The sequence below is a fragment of the Rhinoderma darwinii genome, chromosome 1 (assembly GCF_050947455.1).
Source record: "Rhinoderma darwinii isolate aRhiDar2 chromosome 1, aRhiDar2.hap1, whole genome shotgun sequence".
Taxonomy (NCBI): domain Eukaryota; kingdom Metazoa; phylum Chordata; class Amphibia; order Anura; family Rhinodermatidae; genus Rhinoderma; species Rhinoderma darwinii.
Window position 1 is genome coordinate 40187684 of NC_134687.1, and position 14843 is coordinate 40202526.

The window sequence follows — 14843 nt, forward strand, 5'->3', positions numbered from 1 at the left end:
TGGACAGTTTAACCCCTTAACCACGAGAGCCGGATATATCCTTTACAAGCAGGTGCTAGTTCCCGCATCGTGATGGATATTATCCATCACTCTGATCTCATGGGTACAACCACTGTACCCACGAGTTCAGAGGCAGAAGCACGGCTGTTATACACATCCAGACTTCTGCCGCATCTGCCGGAAATGTAGAGCACTCCGATTGCGGCATCTAATGTGACCGCGGCATCTAATGTGTTTGACTAAGGGATATCTTTCAGGAGTGACACTCTTTTCAGGAGGGAGCTATCACCCCATTAGCACCCTCGCAATGCGATCGCTGGGCGCCGATGGGTTTCCATGGCAGCCGGGGGCCTATGAATGGCCCCAAGGTCTGCCTTCAGCAACTGCCTAATAGGCCATGCCAGAGCCATGTCCTAATAGATTGCCTGTCAGTTTTACAGGCAGGCAATAATGCTTTTGTACACTAAGTTTACCAAAGCATTATATCTGCAATCAAAAGATCGCAACGTGAAGCCCCCTAGTGGGACAAAAAAATAAATCTGTAAACCAGTTAAAGTTTCTGAAAAAAAAATCAAAGAAAAAGATTACAGTAAAAATATAATAAAACCACTTTTTCCCATGTCGGAATTCTGGCTAGAGCGTCGGCAACGCTTTAGACGAGAATTCTGCTCCTGGAGGAGCCTCCGACGTCACCGTCCAAATATATGGAGAGTGACGTTAGGAACTTTGAGATGCCAAAATCCCCATGCAGAGCTGCTGCAACGCTCTGGCCGGGGATTCCACTCCCACTTCTGGAGGAGCTCCTGATGTCACTTTCCATATATGGACAGTGACGTTTCGGAGCTTTGAGATGCCAGAATTTTCGGTCAAAGCGCAAGCAAAACTTTGGCCGGGAATTCTCCTCCAGGAGGAGCCTCTGACATCGTTGTCCATATATGGACAGTGACGTTAAGAGCATTGAGACGGTGTAATTCCCAGCAAGAGTGTCGGCAATGCTCTGGCTGGGGATTTTGCTCCTGGAGGACCCCTTAAGCTCAGGAGAGCCAACAATCAAGAGAAGCGACACATACAACCTACTCCTAAGAGCTTAGCTTACACTGTAATGTAATAAATATTCTGCTCTTTAGAGCTTACAATATCATATAATAACAAATACTCTGCTCCTAAGAGCTCACAATCTAATGGTATTAGGCCCCATTGACATCACGTTTATTCCATTTGTTTAGCATGTATGCCAGGAAAGCTCTCGACATAAAATGTGTCTGTAGGGGGCTCCATTAGCCCAACAGAGGTCAAAAGAGTGTTAATATTCCCACAGTATACGGTTTTTAACATGCTATTCTGTGGGTGATGTAAGCCACTGTATGGCATACGTCACAGACATCAGTTAAACATATACGTCATGGACTTTTCATGACATAAATATTAAACAAATGCCATAATTGTCTATGGGTGCATCCGCCACAGGCTACGTCTAACGTGGACATTGGGAGTTTATCCTGGTATATACACTAAACCTAGGCCAAAAAACGTGATGTGAACAGGGCCTTGTCCCCCTGTTCACATCACGTTTTTATTTACGCTTAGTCAGGAAAATTGCCAACATATAGGCTAAACATGTTTATAGGATTATATTGTCAGACAGAGGCCAAAAGAGTGTACATTTGCCCACCGTCTGGCCGGTGACTACAGTACAAAATGTACAAATTTAACGTATACGCTATTTTAACATGTTAGCCTACTGGTGACGGATGCCACCAAATGCACCCAAAAAATTAAATAAATTTTGGTGCACTAAAGGGGTTCTATGATATTAGAGAAAGGGGTCTACTTTTTACTTAAAAAACATCAGCAGTCTTGTGGCGAGACTGTGTCTGGTGCTGCAGCTGAGCCACATTACAGTCATGTAAGATCAGACTCTGCTGCTTTACCTAATCTCATAATAGGTGTAGTAGTCCTATCAGTACAACTCCTGTCCTATAGTCCTGCAGTTTCGGGACCCCTTCTATGAGTGATGGGGGCTCACAGGCGTATAGCCGCTGAGCCAGGGACTGTTGCAGGGAAGGGGTTAAGTGAGGGTTAATAGTCTCCCTCCCCCTCCCTGGTACTTGGGTGAGTCAGAGTTAGGTAGGGGGCGTTAGGGGAGGAGAAGGGGTGGGCTTAGGGTAATGGGAGAAGGTACATAGGGGTTGGTTACCTGAAGTGCGGCCTCTTTGACAGGATTTTTCTTCTGGACATGGATCGTACTCAGCTTCTTCAGGCGCTGCGCACCACTATCGCCGCAGAAGTGAGCGACTCGCTGCAGTCCCTGCTGAGGGAGTCAGCTGAGTCTGCTCCTGCTCCTTCGGCCGGGCGTTGCCGTTCGGCGCGGGTCTCTCGTCCGCCGGTCCGGCTCTCTCCCTCCACTTCCGGTGGTGTGTGGCCGGCGGCGAGGGCTGTGAGCGCGGCAAGTGTTCCGGCCCCTCCCCCATCGGTAATGCTGCCTCCTCCGGTGCTGGGTCTCCCGTGAAAGGGGGTGTTGGCGGTCGTTGTGGGAGATGTGGTTCCCCCGACACAGGGAACCAGGGAAGCCACGGGTGTGGTGGTCCTTAGGCCCCGCCCACTGGACGGGAGGAGATTCGTGGGGCAGGCCCTAGCGTCGGCTTCCATTTCGGCAGCTGCAGCTGCTTCACCAGCTGGGAGCGTGCTGCTGCTTCTGGCATCGGAGGGACGAGAGGTGGGGGGTTTCGAAGGGTAGGGGGGACAGTGGGTGGAGGAGTCGGGTGATGATGGCTCCTTTGAAGGGTCGGAGCTCTTCTTTTCGGGCCGGTCAGCTAGGTGGGTGGCACATCAAGCGGTGGCCCCTCCCGCTGATGTGCTGCCGGTGGCGGTGGCCACTGTGTCGGCAGCAAGTATAAGTGGAGAGTGCCGGGATCGGTCCCATAGCAGGCACGGGGCGAGTAGGGCTGGGTCGGGGCGGCGCCACATGTCCGGTCGCAGTCAGTCGAGGAGACATCGGCGTCGTCATTATCATCGGTATAGGCGGTCCCCGTCTGACTCATCGTCGTCCGACGACTCCCGGGATTGTTGGCGGGCGGATCATAGCTGTAGCAGAAGTGGTCGTGCTGCGTCTGACCGGGGGACTGGGAGTCGCCATTCCTCGGTTGGCGTAGCGGGGGTCGCTGCCCCTCCGCCTGATGTGGTTTCGGTGGCCTAGGTGGCCACACCGGTCGAAGTGGTTTCGTCCGTGCCTGGAGGTGCATCTGCTGCTGCATCTGCTGCTGGACACGGTGAGTATGCCTGCCTTCGGGCTTGGAATATTGATTACATGTTTGCCACTGATTTATTGTCTGCAGTTCAATCTCTGGTGGCGGGGGCAGTCTCGTTGCCCGTGGGACCGTCAGCTCAGGCCGTGGTTGCGAGGTCCACAGTGGAGGCATCTACTTCTATGTCCACTCCTTCGATCCCTGCTTTCAGAGATACTTATTTTTGTAGTGTGTCTCCCTTGGGTGCGCATGTGTCTGACGAGGTGCGGGAGAAGATTGGGAAGAATGCGTACATTGATATTTGGTCTCTGTTGTCGGTCGATTCATCGACGGTTGATAAGGAGCGTAGACTTGAGAGTGGTGTGTTGAGTAAGCCTAGGGTCGTGCGATCGTTCATTAATAGGGTACAGGACTTTGCTATTTTGAGGGGGTGATTAGTCAGGTTCGGCCGGAGTGTGCGGGGCAGGTGTTTGTTTATTTGGACACTATTTTTAGTGTGTATAAATCACATGGTGGCACGGCCTGGTGGCGGTACGATGAGGAGTTCCGTTGGCGCAGAGGCCTGAGGTGGGGTGGGATACAAAAGCGACAGATGTGTGGTTGCGCTTGATGATGGCGCAGCGGCCCTTTCAGCCCGCCGCCCCCGCCTCTTCCCCTTCCGGTGGGGGCGGGGTTGGCGGGGGAGTTGGGGGGGTCCGTAGAACGGGGGCCTGTTGGCTCATTAATGAGGGACACTGTCGTTTCTATGCCTCTTTTAAATTCCGCCACGAGTGCTCCTCGTGTGGAGGTACCCATGCAGCGGTCAGGTGCTCCCGTCGCGTGGCGGCGGTCGCCCGCCCTGAGGGTATTGGTAGAGGGGAGGACGCCAGTGCTTGTGTCCGCGATGCTCCCATGGTTAAGCCGGTATCCCAAGATGGCGGAAGCCGCCCTGCTTAGAGTTGGGTTCTTTATTCAATTTACTGCGCAAGCTGACCCAGTTATGTTGCGGAATTTGAAGTCAGCGAGGAGTTTCCAGCCGCCATTAGGGAGAAGGTGGAGACGGAAGTGGAGCTTGGCCGGATGGGCTGCTCATTTTCTGCTTTGCCCTTCCCGATTTTTAGGGTGTCGCCCCTGGGCGTGGTTCCTAAGAAGGAGCCTGGTAAGTTCCGTCTGATTCACCATTCTGTCTCATCCTAAGGGGCGGTCGGTGAACGATGGGATTGACAGCGACTTGGCGACTGTCTCGTATGTTTCGTTTGATCGGGCGGTCAATTTATTGTGTCGGGCGGGGGCGGGCGCCCTCATGGCCAAATCTGATATTGCGTCTGTTTTTCATTTGTTGCCTGTTCATGCGGATTGTTTTCATCTGTTGGGTTGTGCATTGGAGGGGTTTTTCTATTATGACATGTGTTTGCTGATGGGTTGTTCGATTTCTTGCTCTTATTTTGAGGTGTTCAGCTCATTTCTGGAATGGGCGGTGCGGGATCTCACTGGTTCTGGGGCAGTGACTCATTACCTGGACGATTTTTTGTTTGTGGGTCCTCGGAGCAGTGTCAGTTTTTGTTGCGGTCTTTGCAGTTTCTCGCTCAACGGTTTGGGGTCCCCCTTTTTGAGGAAAAGACAGAGAGGCCGGTGACGTTGTTGTGTTTTCTGGGCATTGAAATCGATTCGGTGACTATGGTTTTTCGCCTCCCGGCGGAAAAGGTGTTGAAATTGCGGACTGCGTTGGACATGGCTTTGGCTGCGCGTAAGTTGGAGTTGCGTCAAATTCAATCTTTGTTGGTCTTTGCGGGTCGGATTATGCCTATGGGGTGAGTGTTTGCCAGGAGGTTGTCCTTAGCTACAGTGGGCGTCTCGGTGCCTTCTCATCATGTTCGGATTTCGAGTTCTGTTCAGGCGGATTTGCGCATCAAGCGCATTTTCTTGGAGGACTACAATGGGCGTACGTGTTGGAGGGCACCTTCCATTTCGAGCGCGGACTTGGAATTGTTTACGGACGCGGCTGGTGCGGCGCGGTTTGGGGCGTTGCTGGGTTCGGCCTGGTGCGCTGAAGCTTGACCCGATTCCTGGAGGGACAGGGGGTGGTGTGCCAATTCGACGTTGTTGGAACTTTTTCCCATAGTTGTCGCCGTGGAATTGTGGGGGGCACGCCTTTCCAATAGGTCTGTGGTGTTTTGGTCGGATAATATGAGTGTTGTGTTTGCTATTAACCACCTTACTTCTTCCTTAGGTCCGGTTTTGGCTTTGCTCCGTCATTTGGTGTTGCGTTGCTTGCAGTGTAACATCCGTTTTCGTGCTCGTCATATCCCAGGTGTTCACAATGTTGTGGCTGACGCTTTATCTCGCTTTCATTGGCAGGTTTATCGCCCTCTTTGTCCGCAGGTGGAGCAGGAGGGAGCCAGCTGCCCGGAGTTTTTGTGGAAGCTGCTGGATCGGAGCTAGTGCCGTTGGTGAGGTCGTCCCTGGCGCCATCTACTTGGGCGACTTACGGTAATGCGTGGAAGGAATGGTTGAGCGCTGCAGGGGATAGACTGGTGGGGGAGGATCCGGTGCTGTGCACGACTGTGACGCTTGAGTATTTAACGACTTTGCGGGAGCGGGGTGTTTCAGGGGTGGTAGCTCAGCGGCGTCTGGCCGGGGTCACATTCTTCTCCAAGTTAAGGGGGTGGTCAGACGTGACCAAGTCCTTTTTATTTTGCAAGCCTTGAAGGGGTGGAAGAAGTTGGCATCGAGGAGGGAGTGGCGGCGGCCGGTGTTTTCTTTACAGCAGGAACTTGTAGCGGCGTTGCCGTCGGTTTGTTCTTCTCCTTATGAATCTGTTTTGTTTTCAGCTGCTTTTTCTTTGTTTTTTCGGGGCTCTGTGGATTTCGGAGCTAGTTCCGATGGGCGCGGCTCGTCCGGGGGGTTTGCTTTTTGAGGAAGTAGTGGTTTCTTCTGTGGGGGTTAGTTTGCGTATTCGTCGCTCTAAGACGGTTGTGTTTGGTCGGGGTTGTTGGGTTTCGCTTCGGCCAGTCCCGGGTTCGGCTTGTCTGGTGGTGGCTTTCTTGGGGGTGTGTAAGTCGGGGGTACAATTTTTGGCACACTCGGATGGGCGGCCGCTTACTAGGTTCCAGTTTTCTGCTATTTTTTGGAAGGCTTTGGTTCGGGTTGGTAAACCGCCTGGCGAATACAGTACTGATTCTTTCCGTATTGGGGCGGCCACGATGGCCAGTGAATTGGGGTTATCGGATGCGGCAGTGAGGTGCATCGGTAGGTGGAAATTGGACTGTTTTGCTGGTTATGTTCGCCCTGATCTCAGTTTGCATTAATTCAGTTTTCGTTTTAGGTTCCAGACCATCGGTGTGGATTGTCGGGAACTCCTATGTGTTCTGGGCGGATAGGAGTGCTGCCATACGCCATGGCGGAAGATCGTTGGGCTTTGCAAGTGCCGAAATCTATTGGAGGGGCCTCCATGGCCTGCGCTGGTTGCAGGCACTGCCCGAAGTGGTCGACATCAGCCGGCATCGGCTGGTACCAACTGTTTTGGTTGTGCATCTGGGAGGCAATGATCTGTGTTCGGTTAGGTTGGGGGAGTTGATCTCACTGATACAGTCAGACTTAGAGAGGTTTGCTTCCTTTTTCCCCCGGTTGGTGTTAGTCTGGTCGGAAATAGTTCCTAGGTTGGTGTGGCATTGGGCGCGGGATGTGAATGCCATTGAGCGGGCGAGACGCCTCTTGAATACTAGGGTGTCCCGGTTCGTCCGAGCTAGGGGAGGTGTGGTCGTTCGTCATCGGGAGTTGGAAGGGGACAACAGGGGATTGTTGCTACCTGACGGGGTGCACCTGATGGACATCGGGCTTGATTATTTCTTGTCGGGGTTGCAAGATGGGATTGAGCAGGTTCTGTTTTTGTTGGGGGTCGGTGAGCCGAGTAGTTGAGTACACGGTCACCTGGTGACGGTAGCAGAAGGGCATTTACCTACATGTCCTTGGTTTAGGCAGGCATACAGGTTGTTTATTGACCTCTGTTAAGGTCATTGTGTTTATATATTTTAAAAATATGTTATTTACATTTTATTGTATTAATAAAGCTGTGGCCGACTCCCGGGTCAACCCCACTTTAAAAGAGAATTATGTGTCGGTTCTTATATTATTTTAGTATGGAGGGGGGGACTCATGGGTTAAAGGTTGCTATATGCATACAGTCATGGGGGCTCACAGGCGAATAGCCGCTGAGCCAGGGACTGTTGCAGGGAAGGGGTTAAGTGAGGGTTAATAGTCTCCCTCCCCCTCCCTGGTACTTGGGTGAGTCAGAGTTAGGTAGGGGGCGTTAGGGGAGGAGAAGGGGTGGGCTTAGGGTAATGGGAGAAGGTATATTGGGGTTGGTTACCTGGAGTGCGGCCTCTTTGACAGGATTTTTCCCTCCCTCCCTCCCTCCCTCCCTTAGGTATGGTTATATTAAAGGTATGAGTTGTTTGGTGGGTGGTGGAATGTGTATGTATTTAAAAATAAAAAATAAAAAAAATAAACGAGGCCTCAAACTTTACGGTTATTTGGAAGGTGTTGTTTAAAAAAAAATAATATATATTATTGGTAAGTAAACGAAAAAAAAAAAAGGGGGAAAAGGTATTCCACATGGTTGTCAACTAGTTGGTTACTGGTTTGTTCTGGGCACAATGGTGTCTTGTTGGGATATTTTGTATTATGGTGTTTTATGTCACAGCGGGCGGTAGTAAACGGGGATTTACCTACATGGCCTTGGTTTAGGTTGTTTATTGACCTCTGTTAACCCCTTAATGACCGGGCCATTTTGCACGTTAATGACCAAGGATTATTTTTTGTTTTTTTCACGGTCGCATTCCAAGAGTCGTAACTTTTTTTTATTCCGTCGACATAGCCGTATAAGGGCTTGTTTTTTGCGGGACGAGTTGCATTTTGTAATTGTACCATTTTTAGATGCTTATAACATATTGATTAACTTTTATTAACTTTATTTTAGGAGAGAATTGAAAATAAGCAGCTATTCCAGCATTAATTTTCACGTTATAAATTTACGCCGTTTACTATGCAGCGTAAATAACATGTTAACTTTATTCTATGGGTCGGCACGATTACGGGGATACCAAATATGTAGAGGTTTTATATGTTTTTCCTACGTTTGCACAATAAAAAGCCTTTTAGAAAAAAATTACTTGTTTTTGCATCGCCGCATTCCTAGAGCCTTAACGTTTTTATTTTTCCGTCGATGTGGTCGTATGTGGGCTTGATTTTTGCGGGACAATGTGTAGTTTTCATTAGTACTATTTTGGGGTACATAGGACTTATAGATTAACTTTTATTTTATTTTTTATAGGGGGAATGGGAGAAAAGAGAATTGTGCCGTTGTTTTTTGCGTTTTCTTTGGACGCCGTTCATCCGGCGGTTTAATTAATGTGTTAATTTTATTGGTCAAGTTGTTACGATCGTGGGGATACCATATATGTGTATGTGTGATTTGTTTTGACAGTTTTACTAAATAAAACCACTTTTTGGGCCAAAAAAGTAGTTTTATTTGACTTTGACTGTAATTTTATTTATTTTTTTACAAAACTTTATTTAACTGATTGTCATTTTTTTTTAAGTCCCATCAGGACACTTCACTATGCGATCTGTTGATCGCATATATAATTCTTTGGTATACTTAGTATACCGAAGCATTATTGCCTGTCAGTGTAAAACTGACAGGCAACCTATTAGGTCATGCCTCCGGCATCGCCTAACAGGCAGATGCTGAAGACAGACCTGGGGGTCTTTGTTAGACCCCCGGCTGTCATGGAAACCCGACGGCGACCCGCGATTTGTTTGCGGGGGCGCCGATCGGGTGACAGAGGGAGCTCCCTCCCTCTGTCAAACAGATTAAATGCCGCTGTCACTATTGACAGCGGCATTTAATGGGTTAAACTGCCGGAATCGGAGCGCGCTTCGATTCCGGCAGGAGCCAGGCTGTGTATAACAGCCGTGCTCCTCCCGCTGATCGCAAGGGTACGCTGTCAGTACCCGCGCGATCACAGGACGGATATATCCGTCCTCCTGCGCGAACTAGCAGCTGCTGAGGACGGATATATCCGTCCTTCGGCGTTAAGGAGTTAAGGTCATTGTGTTTATATATTTTGTAAATATGTTATTTACATTTTATTGTATTAATAAAACTGTGGCCGACCCCCGGGTCAACCCCACTTTAAAAGACAATTATGTGTCGGTTGTTATATTATTTTAGTATGGGGGGAAGACTCATGGGTTAAAGCAGGGGTCTCAAGCACGCGGCCCGCGGGCCGCATGCGGCCCCTGGGGCTGTCATCTGCGGCCCGCGGGACACAGAGCCGCTAGTATCGGCTCTGCTCCGAGACTCTGGAATTCCCTGACATCGCTGTCCACATAGGAACAGCGATGTCTGGTGCTTCCCCAGAGCCGGAGTCCCGAGCAGAGCGCTGGTGTCGGCTCTGCTCCGGGACTCTGTGGAATTCCCTGACATCGCTGCCCATATATGGACCGTGTGTCAGGGTCTTGCCCAGAGCGGAGCAGAGTGCTGGTGTCGGCTCTGCTCCTGGACTCTGTGGAATTCCCTGACATATCTGCCCATATATGGACAGTGTGTCAGGGTCTTCCCCAGAGCGGAGTCCTGGGCAGAGCGCTATTATCGGCTCTGCTCCGGGACTCTGGGGAAGCCTCTGACATCGCTGTCCATACATCGACAATGATGTCAGGGGCTTCCCCAGAGCAGGAGTCCCAGTGATGTCAGGAGCACAGCTGGAGTCCCAGGAAGAGCCTACTAGCGCTCTGCCTGGGACACCAGCTCTGGGCAAGCCCCTGACATCACTGGGGCAGCCTCTACAGAGGGCACTGGGGCAGCCTCTACAGAGGGCACTGTGGCAGCCTCTACAGAGGGCACTGTGGCAGCCTCTACAGAGGGCACTGTGGCAGCCTCTACAGAGGGCACTGTGGCAGCCTCTACAGAGGGCACTGTGGCAGCCTCTACAGAGGGCACTGTGGCGTCATCTACAAGTGGGTGTGTGACAGTATCTGAAGAGGACACTGGCATTATCTAGGGGTGTGTTGCATTATCTACAGCGGGCACTGTGGCCTTATCTACAGCGGGCACTGTGGCCTTATCTACAGCGGGCACTGTGGCCTTATCTACGGAGGGCACTGTGGCCTTATCTACAGAGGGCACTGTGGCCTTATCTACAGAGGGCACTGTGGCCTTATCTACAGAGGGCACTGTGGCCTTATCTACAGAGGGCACTGTGGCCTTATCTACAGAGGGCACTGTGGCCTTATCTACAGAGGGCACTGTGGCCTTATCTACAGAGGGCACTGTGGCCTTATCTACAGAGGGCACTGTGGCCTTATCTACAGAGGGCACTGTGGCCTTATCTACAGAGGGCACTGTGGCCTTATCTACAGAGGGCACTGTGGCCTTATCTACAGAGGGCACTGTGGCCTTATCTACAGAGGGCACTGTGGCCTTATCTACAGAGGGCACTGTGGCCTTATCTACAGAGGGCACTGTGGCCTTATCTACAGAGGGCACTGTGGCCTTATCTACAGAGGGCACTGTGGCCTTATCTACAGAGGGCACTGTGGCCTTATCTAGGGGTGTGTTGCATTATCCACAGAGGGCACTGCGGCAGCATCCACAGAGGGCACTGCGGCAGCATCCACAGACGGCACTGCGGCACTATCTAAAAAGGGGCTGCCCAATCTTGACATGTGTGTCTGCCAAACGCTGCTAACTGAGCCGCCGGACTGCATTTAGCGACACTTAAACTGGAAAACTGGATTGTTGAAATAAGCACGTGGAGAAATATCTCAAATTTTAAACCTAGCGGTATTATTATAGTAATGTAGTATTATTATTCTAGTAATATAGTGTTATAGTAGTTCAAATAACTAATTGATTAACAATAATTTTGTATTGTATCAAATTTGAAAGTAATCCGGCCCGTCAACTTCCCATTTTTTCTATATGCGGCCCACTTACCCGGCCGAGTTTGAGACCCCTGGGTTAAAGGTTGCTATATGCATACAGTCAAACTGGGGATCAGGCTCTGGCAGATTTGGGACGTCTATACATAAAGTGCACGGCTGCTGCAGGGGAATTGTCTGGCTTCACCCAGCAAAATCTACTGTTACTGGGGGTCTCAGGAGCCGGACCTGCACTGACCAGATGATTGCGGCAGGAGCTTCCTTATTAAAGGGGCCGTCTGTGATGAGACAACCCATTGAATGGTGCAGTGTCTACACTATGTGTGAATGAGGCCCATGAATGGGGAGCGAGTACATACCTGGACGTGTCCTGCTCAAGCTGTCAAGTGAAACGACCTGCTTCAGTTTTAGAACTTTACACATCCGGTAACTATAGGTGACTAATTGTGATGTAATGAGCCTTGTGAGGTCATGTAGTGCTCTGGGGTGTCTATGATGTCATGTGTCTTGTGATGTCATCATGTGTTCCACTTCAATTTTTGTATTAAGATTAAAGCAACAGTTGATTTGTTATTCAATGTGGAAATTATTATAATATATTATATATGTAATGTGACAAAAGTAGCTAAATAAACCAAATAATCTGAATAATAAACATACAAAATCTACAACCTCTCAGATATATAAAATAAATCAACATACACATGTATAGATAACTAATTCATTAATAATTCAACTGTAAAAAATACGGTGATACATTAACCCCTTACCTCCGCAGTCGTGGTTTTTATTTTTGCGTTGATATAGCTACATGAGGGATAGTTTTTGCAGGACAAGCTGTAGTTTTTTACGGCAGTATTTATTGCACCATATAATATACTGGGAAACTGGTTAAAAATTATGTGTGGGGTGGAATGGGGAAAAAACAGTGGTTTCTAAGATGTTTTTTTAAGTTTCGTTTTTACAGCGTTTACTGTGTGCTAAAATGTTCACTTCATTCTGCGGGTCAGTACGATTACGGTGATACCAAATTTATTTAGTTTTTTTACATTTTACCACTTTTAAGTTTATTTAGATAACTCTCTAAAAACAGGGGTACAATCACCACCGTGACAAAAGCCCCACCGTGTGAATTTAAAAACGAATTAAACAGTAAACTACTGAGTCCTGATACCATTGCGAACCCTCTATGACTCAGTATGTTTCTAACAGATATCAAAACGGAATCAGCATATAACCATGGGCGAAACAGTAGTATAAACCTTGAAACACACTAGAGGCCGCGATAACCGCACCTGGAACTCCCAGTGTTAAAGGATACAACAATTCACACTGTCCCCAATGCTACAATTCCTCATTAACACGACCCTACGCGTTTCTTGTACTTATCATCAGGGGTCTGTACTTGGTCACTCTGGCCGGGATGCCAGCGATATTACTTCAAACAGCAGGTATTCTGCTGTACACCACGGAAGCATGTTTAAAAAGGAGCTTTTGAGTATTTTGCGTGATGCTAAGAGCAGGTCCTTGATCAGTGCTAGTGAATTTAATTTCTTATATCCACAATTTCCCACCATGGCATGCTTTTATAGCTTGCCCAAAATCCACAAAGGGTATCCTCCCTTACGTGGTAGACCGATTGTTTCAGGCATCAACAACTTAACCCAGAACGTGAGCACATATATAGATCAGGTGTTGCGTCCGTTTGTATTGGGTCTTACATCATATGTACGTGATACTATGGATGTCCTGAAACAAATTGAGGGCATCACATTGGATCATAACACACTGTTGGCTAGTCTAGATGTAGAGGCCCTATACTCTTCTATTCCACATTTACTCGGTTGTGATGCGGTTGAATATTTCCTCAGATCTAGGGGCACTCAATATACGGCTCATAATCAGCTTGTCTTACAGTTACTACAATTGTGCTGGAGAAGAATGTGTTCATCTTCGAAGATAGGATCTTTCACCAGCAATGTGGTACTGCAATGGGAAGTCCTACGGCTCCCACCTATGCAAATTTATTCCTTGGCTGGTGGGAGGAGACTATTGTTTTTGGGGATAGGTTTGCTAAGTGGACTTCATCGATAGGGATCTGGATCAGATATATCGATGACGTGTTACTGTTCTGGAATTCAACAGTGGAGGAATTCAATAGCTTTGTAGCAGCCCTTAATATTAATGGTTTGGGGCTAAGGTTTACAAGCGAGATCAGTAATCAGGAACTGTCCTTTTTAGACCTTAAAATCACCAAAACAGCTGAAGGTACAATTTGTACTAAGGTACACCGCAAGGAAACAGCAACCAACAGTTTCCTTCAATGGAATAGCTGCCACCCTTATCCCCTCAAGCGTGGTATTCCTAAGGGCCAGTTCATGCGAGTACGCCGGAACTGTAGCTCGATGGAGGACTTCGAAAGACAGGCGCAAGAGCTCACAGGTAGACTAAAGGATAGAGGTTTTCCTATGGGAGTAATCAGGAAGGCCTATAAGGGAGCGAGAGATGCAGATAGGCAAAGTCTTCTTGTCCCTAGACAACGTAAGGAAGAGAGAGTTACGAGATTCATTGGCACGTATGATTCCAAGCAAAGTGAAATCATGCAAATCTTGAAAAGGTACTGGCGCATTCTCAGTGCTGATGTAGATTTGGCAGACCAGATCACACAGTGGCCCTCAGTTACTTTTCGCAGAGGCAAAAATATCAGGGATAGGGTCATGCAGAGTTGTTTTGACCCCATTATACCTAAAGGCACATGGATGGATAGACAGATACCGGGTACACATAGATGTGGCAGTTGCAAATCTTGTGACTTCATTCAGAGAGGAAACAAATTTCAAAGTGTTACCACCAAGGTGGAATATGAAATCCGAGATTTTGTTAATTGCAAAACAGCAGGGGTGGTTTATCTGATCACATGTCCATGTCCCCTGAACTATGTGGGCAAAACGATATGGCAGTTTAGGCGCCGGATTCGAGAGCATGTTGGTGACATTGTTCACTCAAGAGACACCTCCGTATCCAAACATGTACATGCCATACACCAGGGTAAAGCAGAATGTTTGAAATTCCAGGCTATTGAACTCATAAGACCTCCAAAACGGGGGGGGGGGGGGGGGGGGACGACTGGGATAACCTCATTCTGCGAAAAGAAGCCCAGTGGATTTACAAATTGTCATGTGTACAACCAGATGGTTTAAATGAGCAGACCAATTTTGCCTGCTTTATTTAAATAGGATATCAGTGCTAGGGCTGTCAATGTGTGGTCATTTTGTCATGTGGTCTCTGTCACATCTTCTTTTAGTCTAGGTTCGACAGACATGGTCCTTCAAGAGAGAATTTTTCAATATTTTTTCACAAATTGTAAAGCGTGGTAGACATATACTATTATTCAACCTTCCATACAATATGTACTTTTTTGGTTAGGTGTTCTATGGCAGTCCAGTTGCGGGCAGGAGCTGATCCGTAATAATTATCCAATTTATCAAATATCGTTGGATTCCTTCCTTTACCTAGGGTCTTATGCAGCATGGGTGACGCGACAGCGATCTCCACTGCGCCTGCGCGTTCGGTCTGATGAGGTCGATGTTGATTCCTGGCTGTCAGCTGATGGCCAGGGGTCACATGGACAGGCGTCACGAATTCCGGGGGAGTGAGTGGGATTGGCTGATTTGC